Here is a 14,109-nt window from a genome sequence, read left to right on the forward strand (position 1 = left end):
CAAGTCATCCACATAGATGAATTTGATGACCAAGCTTGTATCCCTCTTTTTTACATAAAGTGAGTGATTAGCATTAGAAACATAAAAGCCAATGTTTACAAGATACTTTATGATATTTTCAAACCATGCTCTAGGTACTTAATTCAACCTATAGAGTGCATTGTTTAACCTACACATGTATATGGGATGCTCTAAATCTTCATAACCTATTGGTTGCTCCATATACACTTCTTCTTGCAACTCACCATACAAGAAGGTATTCTTGATATCCATTTGCTACAAACTCTAACCGTTGGATCTACTATCAAAGCAATTAGACATCTAAACAATTGCCATTCTAACAATTGGACTGAATGTCTTTTCATAATCTATTCCATATTTTGAGTATAACCTTTTGCAACCATCCTAGCCTTATACTTGCTAACAAAACCATTTGCATTATGCTTGATTTTATAAGCCCACTTATAGCCAATAACTCTCTTGCCCTTAGGCAATGGTACTAGATCCCAAGTCTTATTGACTTGTAATGCAGTCATCTCCTCATCCACTCTACTACATCCCAATGAGTATGACCAAAAGTATCCTCAAAGCAAGTGGGCTCAACATACTCAACCGCCTTTACCATATAAGCATAATGGTGAGTTGTATAACCTGCAAAACCAAACCTTTTAATAGGGCATTTGGCTCTACTAGACCTACGTATACCACTGGATCACTTAATGGAGCTTTTACATTACCATGTACTCTCTATACATATGGTGTCCTCTGGCTTAAGGAATACCAAGCTCATAATCCAAATTCTCTAAACCATTGGAATCTCTATCAAATACCAAATGACTAGAAGATTCATCATTACAATCTAACACTTTCTTCTTTCCTTTGTCTCTACCTATAATACTTGTAGATGCACTTGAAGATGTGGGAGTGCTCCTTAGTCTCCTAGACCAAGGACTAATTATAGATTAGTACTAGATGATGTTTTTGGTCCACTAAGGCTCCATGACTTTTACTTCTCTTTCTATACATAACCATCATGATCATCATCATCATCCAATACATTACTACTAGATATATACCAATTGCTTATCTCATCAAACATAAAATCTCAACTGTATCTCCCTATCGTCACAACTGTTCCCCCAGCAACGAGGCTAGTAACACAATCATCGTTGTAATATCCATTTTCACGGCCTTTGACTCTCTACATTTCCCAATCCAAATGAGAGGTGAATGGCCTCAACATATTGTAATGGTTGTATCTCCCAAAAAAAAAGGGGACAATAATAGAAAAGAAAGAAAAAAACAACAAAAGAAAACAACACCTAGGGATCCTCAAATTAGGTGAGCCCAGTGACCTTGGTTGACTGGCTCTGTCCCTAGTCCCCTAGCCCTTTCCACATCCCCCACAGTTGTTCAGGGCATATCAAGGGCAAGACATACCTAGGGAGCTTGTCACACCTATGGTTAGACCTATCACCCTTACCCATTTGCATGCTTCCTTTTTTTCCCTCTAGTTCACTACCAGTGCAATTGATCGTGGTAAGCACCGCACGACCGACCATGAAAAGTACACTGTACTCATCAAGCAATACAAGTAGCTACCAACTACCAATAGTTAAGGTGTCGATGAGTTCAATTACGCCACATTATGTTGTCACAACATAAATGATGTCTCATCAACCTTTAGGTGTACTTCGCCTCAACCACATGTTGCTACCCGACACTGGCCTAGTAGTCTTCTAACTACGTAATATCTAAGTATGCATGTGCACTCACACAATATTTGCACCACAATCTATACACAATTTGGGTCCTCAAGTGCAGGACATTACTCTTAGCTTGCCTAGAGTTTCGACCTATCTCCAAACTCATCAAACTCTGTCTTGTGCACGATAAGAAGACTAGCACTACCCTAGGGAGAGACCACATATGAGAGGTTTTGAATTGTGCAAGTATTGAAGACTCCAACGAACATACTGTCATCTCATCATCAACAATCAACTCTGAATTCTTATCCTTCATCTTGCAATCCCAGCAAGGAGTCATCGCCCCAAATCCCCAGCACATCCACACATGTGCCGACCCATGAGTGCAACTCCCAACAACAACCAACGCTATCAACTACTTCAACAACCCTATCACCAACCAATCATCAGGCCTACAAAGTGCCACCAACCACCTTTCTCCGCACCACCACTAAAACTCCTCCAAAGCTAACCATAGTAGTCCCTTCCACCCATATCTTCGGTGCATGCCAAAGCCTACTACACCTACGACAGTGAATACCATAGGACTGGCACTCATCTAGGAGGGGGTAATGTTAACCCTCAAACGAACAAGCTGGAAAATCCAAAAAATCTAAAGTGGAGGACAAGGCCAGGGCAAAAGTGGTACGAAAAACGAAGGCGCGCCAAGAAAGATATGGAAACACAAGAAGTGCAGAAAAGTCCTAAATCAAGGAAAAAGGCGCACAAGAAAAAAACACAAGTCAATACTTTTGTAAAAAGAGCTCAAGGCACATCATGATTTAATTTAAGAGCACCGGGCTCTCACCCATGCAATTTTTAAAGGTAGATGGGTGGTAGGAAGGAAGTTCGTCCAGAACATCTACAAATTCTTCTCAAACTTCTTTGAGAGGACACCAAAAATAAGAAGTGTTCATTCTTCAAGAAGTCAATCGAATACCTAGGGTTCATTGTCTCGAAGGAGGGCATCTACATGGATCCTACCAAGGTCAAGGATGTCTAGGATTGGCCACCACCTAAGAGCATCAAGGAAATCAAAGGATTTCTAGGGTTGAAAGAGTAGTGTAGAATCTTCGTCAATGATTATTCCTTAACAGCACTAACTCTCACTAAGTTGCTAAAAAAGCAAGCCAAGATTACGTGGGTAGAATGAGAGCAAGAAAGCTTTGCCAAACTAAAAGAGTGTCTCACCATTGCTCCTATGTTAAAGCTACTAGACTTCATAAAGGAACTTGAGGTCATCATCAATGCTAGCATTATGGTAGTGGATGCATTCTTACCTTGGAAGGACATCCCATTGCTTACTCTTCTCATAAGCTCAAACCTTATGAGAAAAATTACTCTTCTCATAAGCTCAAACCTTATGAGAAAATGACCTTGAGCTTCTAGTCGTCATCCATGCCTTGAAACTATGGCATCACTATTTGCTAGAGGTAGAAGATTTACACTTGTGACTGATCACAAGAGTATCAAATGAATCTTCATGCAACCAAATCATACATGAAGTAGAGAAGATGGATTGAAGTGCTTTAGGAATTTGATTTTGAGGTTCATTTCCACCCTAGAAAAGATAATGTGGTAGCTAATGCTTCAAGCAAGAAGTCATTTCTCAACTTCTTATTTTTAGAAGATCCCACCAATAAAGGATTTCTTACAAGCCTAATTTCCATACCAAACAAGTAATCCTATTTTGGAATTGTGGTTGCTGAAATCCCTAATGATGCATATTATCTAGAGTTAAGAAGGACTGTCAAAGCAAGTGGTGATGGTTCAAATGTGGAAATCAGATGCAAAAGTTACCACATTGAAGGTGAGCTTTTATATTATCAAAACAGGCTATGTGTATCAAACAATTGGAATCTCAAGAAGAAGATTGTTTGGGAGACCCATGACAGTCCTATAGTCGATCACCTCAGCTATGCTAAGACTATGAATGCTATCGGAAAGAGCTATTATTGCTAGCAATGATAGATGTGCTAAGGTATATAACTCAATGCTTGAGTTTCAAGTGAATTAAGGCTAAAAGGATCAAACTTCTAGGAGATCTACATCCACTTGACATACCACAAATGAAGTGGGAGTATACCAGTATGGATTTTTTAGTTGGTCTATTGACTATGCAAGGAGGATATGACTCCATTCTAGTAGTCATGGATATGCTGACGAAATTTGTTCAAGTCATTCTTGTGAAGTCTACCTTCAAAGCATCTAATATTGCTAGATTGATTGTCAAGGAGAGAGAACTTCATTGTGCAATGGATGAACTGTGTATCTTGTCTTAAGGTCAAGACAACTTTAGTGTTTCTATTATTTTTAAGAGCTCTTACTACTAATTCTTTACACTAGCCATGAGGTCTTGTCTATCATTTACTTTAGCCTTGCCATGATTTATCAAATATTATTGATGGCTTTCTTATCTCTACTTATCTATTAGTGTAGGTCATCAACACAAATTGCTTAATTTAGCACAACATTGATGCTAGAGTGATTCAAGCCCAAGTTTCTTGCCATAATTTCATGAGTCTTTTCATCACAAATGATGTATAGATGGGTTTGATAGCATTTGGACATATGATAGGCACATCATTAAAACTCATTTTATATGTATATTCTTAGGCTTTTTTAATTCTTTTAGGTCTCAAATTTGAGCGGTTGATATTGGAGACTTGTTCATGCAATTGAATAGTAGTTTGGCACACTATATATTACTATTTTTTTTAAATTGCAACTATCATAATGTCAAAAATGATACAAAATACCCAAATAAGTTAACAAAAGATAACTACTTATCACATGGATTAAAAATTGATCACGGAGAGGTCTATGGGACCTCATAAAAAGTGCAGATGTGTGCTTTGAACTTCTTAAAGAGCCCATGGAGGAAAAAAAGAACTACAAAGATTGGACATGTAAAAACAAAATGTGTATTGTTAAGTCATCAGTAAAAAAGACCGCTTGTTATATTGTTGTACACTTGTTATATGAAAGGTTACAAAATACTTGCTTGCTATTTTGTATTAATTTTGTCATTATGGCAGACTAGTGAAAACCCCATCATTGAGAAGTTGGACAATAATAATTACCCATCATGGAAGTTTTGTGTGACAAAATTTCTTACTAGAAAAGGTCCCTATGAGTTTGTTTCAAATGAAGAAAAGGAGCCTCAGCTAAGTAATCCTACGAACTATAGAAGAATTAAAGACGTGAAAAGAATAGAATGCAAAAGTAAAAAGATAATATATTGGTTATTAGCAATTGTTGATAATATTATGCTAGGATATATAAAAAATGGAGAAACTTCACATGCAGACAATTTTAGAGAACATTTTTCAATAAATTACAAAGGCACGGAAGATTCAACTCAAGCAAGAGTTGAATACTTTGAAGAAAGGAAATATGTATGTAAATGAGTATGTTTTGAAAGTGAGAAGCATTGCAGATATCTTAGCAACTATTGATGCAATACCTAATGATGATGATTTGGTTTCATCTATCTTAGGTGGCCTTAATAATGAGAACTCCTAGAAATCATTTGTTACTTATCTGTATGTACGGAAGCTATTTACGGTTTTTTATGACTTAATCTCTCTCATGATTATCGAAGAGATCAACATTCTGGATGAATCATCTGAAAGGAGTGGTGAACAGGTCCGAGCATTTTACTCAATTTTGAGAAGAGGGTATGGTAGATCCTTTTTAAAAGGTTGTAGTATGGGACATGTTGGTGATAACCAATAAAATAGGTTGAATCAACAATCTAGTGAAATGCAAGTTTCAAGAGGCCATGGAAACTTTAGAGGCAAGGGGAGCTCTAGAGGAAGAGGTGGATGACAAAATAGAGATTCTAGCAATTTTGGTATTGTTTATCATTATTGTGACAAAACAAGTCATAGTATAGCCCATTATTATGCTAAGAAGGATGATATCTGTAGTGGTAAATTGTAGCAATGAAACTATACATCATCTTCACAATAAAATGAAGACAAAAATGTGTGTCTCTTTGTTATGCAGCATATGATGAATACTACTACAGAAAAGGGGACACGTGATAATACATGGTATATTGATTCAAGTGCATCTAATCATATGACCAATCATATTGAATGGTTTGGAGAGATGCAAGATTTGCAAACTTTAGGTTATGTACAAATGGGTGATGATTCATGCCACCCATTTTCACACATTGGAAAAGTTTCATTGTCCTTGCATGATTGCCGTGAACAAAGAGTCTGTCAAATGTATTACATGTGCCATCAATCACAAAGAATTTAGTGTCTATTAGCCAAATGATAGAGCAAGGGCTACATGTTTGATTTAATGTAAAAGGTTGTTTTGTGAAGAATTTAATGATAAGTTGCAAAAGAAAGTAAGTTGGCTGTATGTTCACCTTAGATGCTAGAATTCTTGCTATGGATGCTACTATGTATGCTAAAGGCAAAGGAGTGGTTGTTGTAGACATTGAAATATGGCATAAATGTATTGGATATGCAAATGTGCAAAGGCTAAAAATAATGCAGTCCAAAGAGTTAGTTATAGGGTTGCCTACTTTTGGAGTTGCAAAATTTCATGAAGCGTGTAAAGCATGTCAATTTGGTAAGAAAGCAAGAAAACCTTTTTTGCATGATAGAGATGTGAGTAGAAATATCCTTGAGCATATAGATGTTTAGGGGTCTACACTGAATATATCTCTTACTGCTGTGGCAATAACTAGTTTGTCATGTTTTTTTATGATTGTTCAAGAAAGTTGTGGGTATATTTCGTGAAGAAAAAGAGTGGTATTTGAGCACTTCAAAAATTTCAATGCTATTGTTGAAACAAAAGCAGGCTTGAAAGTTAGTGCTTGAGGTCAAATGGATGTGAGAGTACCTTTTTAATGAGTTAAATGACTTCTTGAGGTCTTATGGGATATAGAGACAGTTTACTTGGCAGAGGTATATCCCATACCAAAACGAGATTGCAAAAATAAAAAATAGACATATTGCAAAAGTTGCACAAACATTGATGGCTAAAAAGAATATATCAAAATATTTTTGGTTTAAAGTTATTCATATTGATGTCTATATTATGAATAGAACTCCCACAATTGCAATTCATGGGATGGCCCTCAAAGAATGCTTTATAGACAAAAAGCCCGGTGTGTCACACTTGAAAGTGTTTGGTTATATTTGCACATGTTCATGTGCTAAATGAGCTACAAAAGAAGCTTGACCTAAAGGCTGAAAAATGTATTTTCATTGGATACTATTTAGAACAAAAACGGTATCTCTGTTATAACTATGTTGTTGTTGCAGGTGAGTTCAGAGTGAGCAAGGATGTTATTTTTCACAAGATGAGCAGTTGGTATGCATATAGTGTTGTGATGCATTGGATGATGATCACGATCATGATAGTTATGTGTAGAAAGAGAAGCAAGAATCATGGAGCCTTAGTGGATGAGAAACATCATCTAGTACTACGTCCACAATTAGCCCTTGGTCTTGGAGACTAAGGAGCAGCCCCACATCTTCAGGTGCATCTACAAGTGTTGCAAGTAAAGACAAAGAGAAGAAGAAAGTGTCAAATGGTAATGATGCATCTGCTATAGTCATTTGGGGTTTAATGGAGATTCTAATGGTTCAAAGAGTTTGGATGATGAGCTTGGTATTCCTTCAATCTAGGACACCATGTGTACAAAGAGCATATGGTAATATAAAAACTCCACTGAGTGATCCAATGGTGCACAAATCTAGTAGGGTCAAATACCCTATTAAAAGATTTAGTTTTGAAGGTTATGCAACTCACCATTATGCTTATATGGTAAAAGTGATTGAGGACATTCAGCCCACTTCTTTTGAGAATGTTGTTGGTCATGCTCATTGGAATGCAGCAATGGATGAGACGATTGCTACATTAGAAGCAATAAGACTTAAGATCTAGTACCATTGCCTAAGGGCAAGAAAGCTAATGGTTGTAAGGGGGAGTCTATAAAATTAAGCATAATGCATATGGTTATGTTAGAAAAGTATAAGGCTAAGCTAGTTGCAAAAGGCTATGCTTAAATATCTAGCATAGATTATAAAGAGACATTCAATCTAGTTGCTACGATGGCAGCTGTTAGATATGTGATTGCTTTAGCAACATCCAAAGGTTGGAGTTTGCAACAAATGGATATCAAGAATGCCTTCTTGCATAGTGAATTGCAAGAATAGGTATATATGGAGTAGCTAGTGGATTATGAGAATTTAGAGCATCCCACATATGAGCGTAGGTTGAAAAACGCGCTCTATGAGTTTAAGCAAGCACCTAGAGCATGGTTTGATAAGATTGGAGAGTATCTTGTCAACATTGGCTTTTGTGTTTTTAATGCTAATTACTCACTTTATGTGAGAAAGAGAGACACAAGCTTGGTCATTATAATCATCTATGTGGATGACTAGATTATTACGGGTGACAATGACAATGGGATTGTTAAAGTCAAAGGCCTTTTGAAGAAGAAGTTCGAGATGAAGGATTTGGGTGAGCTGAGGTAATTTCTAGGTAATTTCTAGGTATTGAGGTGATCAAATGTGATGATGGTATATGGTTTTCCCAAAGACAGTATGGCTTGGATATGTTGTCCAAGTATAGTATGATAGCATGTAAGCCTATTTCAATGCCATTGAAGCAAAATGTGAAGTTGAGTGTTGATATTAGGGATGAGATAGAAGACCCTACTATGCTCAGGAGGATAGTAGGGAGTCTGATTTAAATGACTATCACAAGGTCGGGACTTGAGTTATGTTGTTGGCCTTATCAATCATTTTATGCAGATGCCTAGAAAGCTCCATTTGGATGCAGCTAGACACATGTTGAGGTATGTGAAGTCCACTTTGCATTATAGACTTTTTTATGAGACACATAAGGATATACAAGTATTTGGATATATAGATGTAGATTGGGATGGTAGCATGTCTGACATAAGATCTACCAATGGATTCATGTTTTCCCTTAGTAGTGCAACAATTATGTGGAGCAACAAAAAGCAACCTATATTTGATTTATCAAGTACAAAGGTTGAGTATAGAGATGTTGTTATGGCAGCATATGAGGAGGTAGTATAGTTGCAAAAGTTATTGGGTGATTTATATGTACAAGGAGGAGATGTTTCAATTTTCATTTATTGTGACAACATGAGCTGCATACAGTTAGCTAAGAACCCAGTATTCCATGCTAGGACAAAACACATTGAGGTGCATTACCACTTTGTGAGAGAGAAGGTATTCGTTGGGAGAGGTTGACTTGGTATATGTCAACACACAAGATCAGATAGTTAATGTTTTCACAAAGGCATTGGATGTAAAGAAGCTTCAAAAATTTCAAAGCTTACTTAGAGTCGCAAAGATACAATTGAGCTTGAGGGGGAGTGTTGAGATAGCAAACTCAACATGTGTAGACATTGATGATGGACCACCTAGCTAGATGGATCCGCACATCTACACTTAGCATGTTGATGGTCATTATAATCCTCACATAGCCACTGACTTATTATATTTAGTCTATGGCACCTACCTACAACTAGCTTAGTTTTAATGCTAGTAGATTAATATAGTTAGTTATGCATTGTTTAACTTAGTAGGCCACTTTTCTTTATGTTGTATCTTATCTATACTTTGTGTACATTATATTTTGAGTTAAAGAAGATGAAGAAACCAACAAGAAAATGTTTTGGTCTCCATCTTGCTTCTTGTGTTGTTGAGTGACCTTCCTCTTGTGTGTATGGTGTGTGTTTGGTGCAACATCTCAAGCAAGTCCCCCCAGCACACAATTCTTCACAATGTGCATTACCACTTTATCCAAGAGATCATTGAGAACAAGTCCATTGAGTTTGTCAAGATCTCAACAAACTAAAATCCTATAGATCTACTCACTAAAAGTCACAATTCCATATATTAGTTGGCTATTTGTTTGTACTTTCACTTATGTGCCCTTGCTTGGTTTCTCATGTATCTTGCTACTTTCATATGTGCATATATGTTTTACTTTTACAATACTACATTACTTCATCTCATATTGTGTTGTTGGAAATTTTTAAAAGTGTCACTAACTAAGATTGTGAAAATGGTATATTCAAGTAATGAATTCGTGATTGGCCATTCCGTGCATGATAGCTAGAGACATTTCAAAATGGTTTATCCAACTTAATACATCTTCTATTGGTAGGCTATTGAATGGTTTTGGCCCAGCCTTTTGATCTATTTTGTAGCCATGTTGTGGTTGACTATGTGCCAATAAGTTTGTAGGATTTGGTTGGTATGATTTTTTGAAGCATTAATGAAAATACCACATGAAACTTCTTTATGTGATAAAATCCCTACAAGACTAGCATGGTTAAGGAATCAAGGAATCTAGTTCATTTGTTTTTTTTCTTAAATAGTAGTGTTGCTTATGGGATTGGCAAAAGCATCATTTGGAGGAGACAAAAACCATGAAGCATGTTATAAGAGACACCCATCATTGCATAACCGATGCCATTGCAAGGACCCTATGAGCATTTTCTTGATTTCCATTGGCACTTCTTCTTTTTTCTTTCTTTTTCTTTCTTCTCTAGCCAACTCCTTAGCTCATGGGCAATTGTATTAGGAGGCAATCCAATGAAAACAAAATTTTTCATTTGTGAAAGAATCACGGCCATTTCACAAACTTTCTAGTGGAGTATGACTTCTCTCTTATCCTTGTTGAGCTTTATCAGTGAGTGTGTGATCTCCATTTTGGCTTCCATCCTAGTGATTAATCCAACATGACAAAGTATCTACAATAAAAAATCAAAAGTTAGATCAACTTGGTTACATTTAAATTCACCCCCAAACATAGTTGCATTCCTTTGTAACAAGTGGTTCCAAAGACAACCCCACTTATACAAGTCTAGACGGTTGAGGGTATCCCATTGGCTTACCCCAACAAGATCTCTTTCCAAGCAAACTAATATAGGTGAACATGAAAGATAGCTTTATAAAACCACTTCATAGTGTTTAGGTTAGCAGGGCAAGTGAGAAATAGATGTAAGAAAGTTTCTACCTCACACTTGTCCCCACTCCAATCCTCCTTGCTTTTTATTGGGTCCAAACACTTTTGTGGAGAATGAGCCACAGAAGGCTAAAGATTTTAGGTTGTATTGCAGTTGACCAAATTTGGTTAAATCTAAATCCCCACTAATCTTTTGACCAAGAGATTTATTACTTGTGAGTTCGATGGGGGGAAGTATGGCATGGGAAAGAGTAAACCATGCATCTTCCAACAAAAAGAGTTAGCGCAATATAAATCATTAATTTGAATGAATTATGGAATGCTTGCACTCATATCACTTTCCTTTCCAAAATGAAATCTAATTCCTTCTTATTGAGTCTGAATATTAATTGAAGAAATCTAAATTCCTACCAGTTTTAAGAGGAGAAGTCACATATATTATTCCACAGTATGAGGCCTTTTCTATTGAGACAAGTTGTTTGCTTTAGCTATTCTACTAGGTATTGTGATATAGTAAGGTTGAGCCAGATGGAGTCATTGGCAGACCAACATATAGTTTTCTGTGCTTGTTGGAGTTGAAGGAGGGGTTTGAATCGAAGCCATGCACACCATAACTACTTGATGGTGGAGTGCCTTGAACCTCGATAAGGAGTGAGCAAGGAGTATGGACCAATCCTCTTCAGGTGGGACGTGTTTCTCAGCACCCACTTCCCTCCAAGTTTGTTAGCTAGAGAGTGTATGTCTAGAATTCCAAGACCTCCTAACTTCTTAGGTAGGGTATAGGTTTTTCAAGCTACTTGGTATCCATCACCCACCACTGCCATCTTTGCTTCATGCTGACCCCAAACCTATGGGCATCCCTAGGAGAGCCAAAAAACAATTCCCTTTCTTAATGGGTTTGCACCCAACCTCTAGTTAGCCAAGGGTGGATCCTTGAGGAAGGTTTTGATCCCACTTTAAGAGTGGTTGATTTTGGAGCCAGAGGCTAGAGAGAAAGTCTCTAAGCAGGCCCAAAAGGAGGAAATAGACAAAGAGTCATTGTTTAAGGTAGAGTTTGTGTCATTTGCAAATAGCAAAATTAGTGTTATGCCACTACATCCCACCATCCTTCTCCTAAAGCCGTTTGAGAAGTGGAGAACCAACTTTGTTGGCCCCATTGATCCGCTAACCAGGAGGAAGTAGAATAGATACATTTTGTTCTATATGGACAAAGTGGTGTAAAGCCAAAGCTCTAAGGCAAGATGATGGCAACAACATGGATCTATTCCTATATGAAAACATTACCACCCATTTTGGTAGTCCCCTAGAGCTAATAAATGATAGAGGTACTCACTTCCTTAACAAGATTATGGAAGAATTGACAAAGTTGTACACAGCTACAATAGCAAACATAAGAGGAGCGAGAGGGCAGCCTTGTTTGATGGATCTTCAAAGTCACAACCAAGGAGGGGAGGGGGGGCCGGGGTGGGGTGGGGTGGGGTGGGGTGGGGTGGGGTGGGGTGGGGTGGGGGGGTCCCCATTTATAGTATTCTCATCATAGTATTCCCAAAGAGAACATAGACAATTTTGAAAAACCTTTGACCTAGTCCCATGTCTAGGAGGGATTGGAGAATAAAATCCCACTCCAACCTATTGGAGGCTTGGTTGAAGTCTATCTTTATAAATACATAATCTTGGTTATTCCATTGAGCATAGTCAAGTCCTTCCTATAGGTTGATAATAGCATCCAAAATATACATGTCTTTTATTGATCCTTTTTTTCCTTCCTGATCCATTCGTCTAAGTGGGCTAAGAGTGTTCAGGCCAGAGCTTTGGCAAAAATTTCGTAGTTTAGCCAAGTAATAGGTCTCTAATTGCCTAGAATTTCTTTCTCCTCCTTCTTATGAATAATTTTGACAATGCCTTTGTCGATGAAGGATGTGAGGGCCTCAAATCAGACTACCTCCATCCAAACCTTTAGAAGTGGGGAAATGAGTTTGTCCTTAAATGTTTGAAATTTTTCATTAGATAGCTCATTTGGGCTAGGCAATTAGCCTTTAGACAATGACTTGATAGTATCATCTAGTTCAAAATCCAAAATGTCAGTGTCCACTAGGAGTGTAGTTATTTCTATAGGAGATACTACCTTCTTTCTAAATCCTAAAATCTTATCCTCTGACAGGGAGTAGGCAAGTTAACAACACTAAAGATGTTGAAGAACTATGTATGGATAATTTCCAAATTCTCTTCCTATGATTGGGCCAAGGTCCCATCCTCACTCCTCAAGGGGGGATATGTTCTTTGCTTTGCTTTTGTTTGAGCATCTTGAAGTTTTCTTTTGTTGGTCTATTTGCTTTGTAAAACCATCAATCTTTAATGAATCTCAATAGGATCTCAACCTCAATTAGTTTCTCCATTTTTAGAGCTACCTTCACAGTAAGGAGATTTTCCTAGGGATGAGCTTACCCTAAGTCAATCCTATTCTCTAACTAGATGATGTCTTAGTAGGTTTGGGCCCTTCTCTTTTGCCTTATAGATGTCCAAGGATTGAGTTGGACTACTCAAAGTGGGGAAATGTTGATTCCATATGGTGGCTATGCGACTTATAGATGTTTTGGAATTCAAAGAGGGCTGGATCTACATGGAGCTAGTCAAATCTTACCTTAAGGATTTGGGATTGGTTTAATGTGGTAAGAATAGATTTGTGGTCTAAGAGAGTAATCATTTAGAGAATCATTGGCCTACAATCCATGTAATTTTCTAAGGGCTCTGTTAAGATGTAACATCTGTCTAGTCTAGCCTTATAGAGGTGAGGGGGTTTCTAATTATTAGCCCAAGTGAACCCTATATAGGGGGAGACATCTACCAAGGTGTGGTTGAAAACAGACAAGAGGGAAGAGAGGTGAATAACCTAAGAGCACACACATAAAAGCAATGGAGACTTGAGAGCACATAGAGATAGGGTTGAAATCTTCTTCTTCTTCTTCCACACAAGAGAACTAAGTCTACAATGTAAAAAAAGACTAATATGAAAGTACCACAACATATGTACATGTGATCATTAAGTGTGAACCCACTAAAGAAAGAAGAGATAGCACAATGAAGGTGCTGTAACTAAGGATGGGTTACGTGCGTGTAGTGTAGCTATAGAATCATGGGCGTATCCTTGTGTTAGTCACCTAACATGCCAATGAATAATATACTACCACATCACCAAGACATGTAGTGGATGCTAGCTCATGTAGAGCTCAGCATCTCAACACTTCCCCTCAAGCTCAACATGAGCTTGCGAACTAGTCGTGAAGCATTGAAGCTTCTCAACTCCCAAGGCCTTGGTGAACATGCTAGGAGCTTGATCCTCTATATGCTGACATAAACCAAGTAAATATCACCTACTAGAACA

This window comes from Lygodium microphyllum, unplaced genomic scaffold (genome assembly GCF_053477565.2).
Source record: "Lygodium microphyllum isolate KBCC unplaced genomic scaffold, Lygodium_microphyllum_v1.1.10 scaffold_31, whole genome shotgun sequence".
NCBI classification, from domain to species: Eukaryota; Viridiplantae; Streptophyta; class Polypodiopsida; order Schizaeales; family Lygodiaceae; genus Lygodium; species Lygodium microphyllum.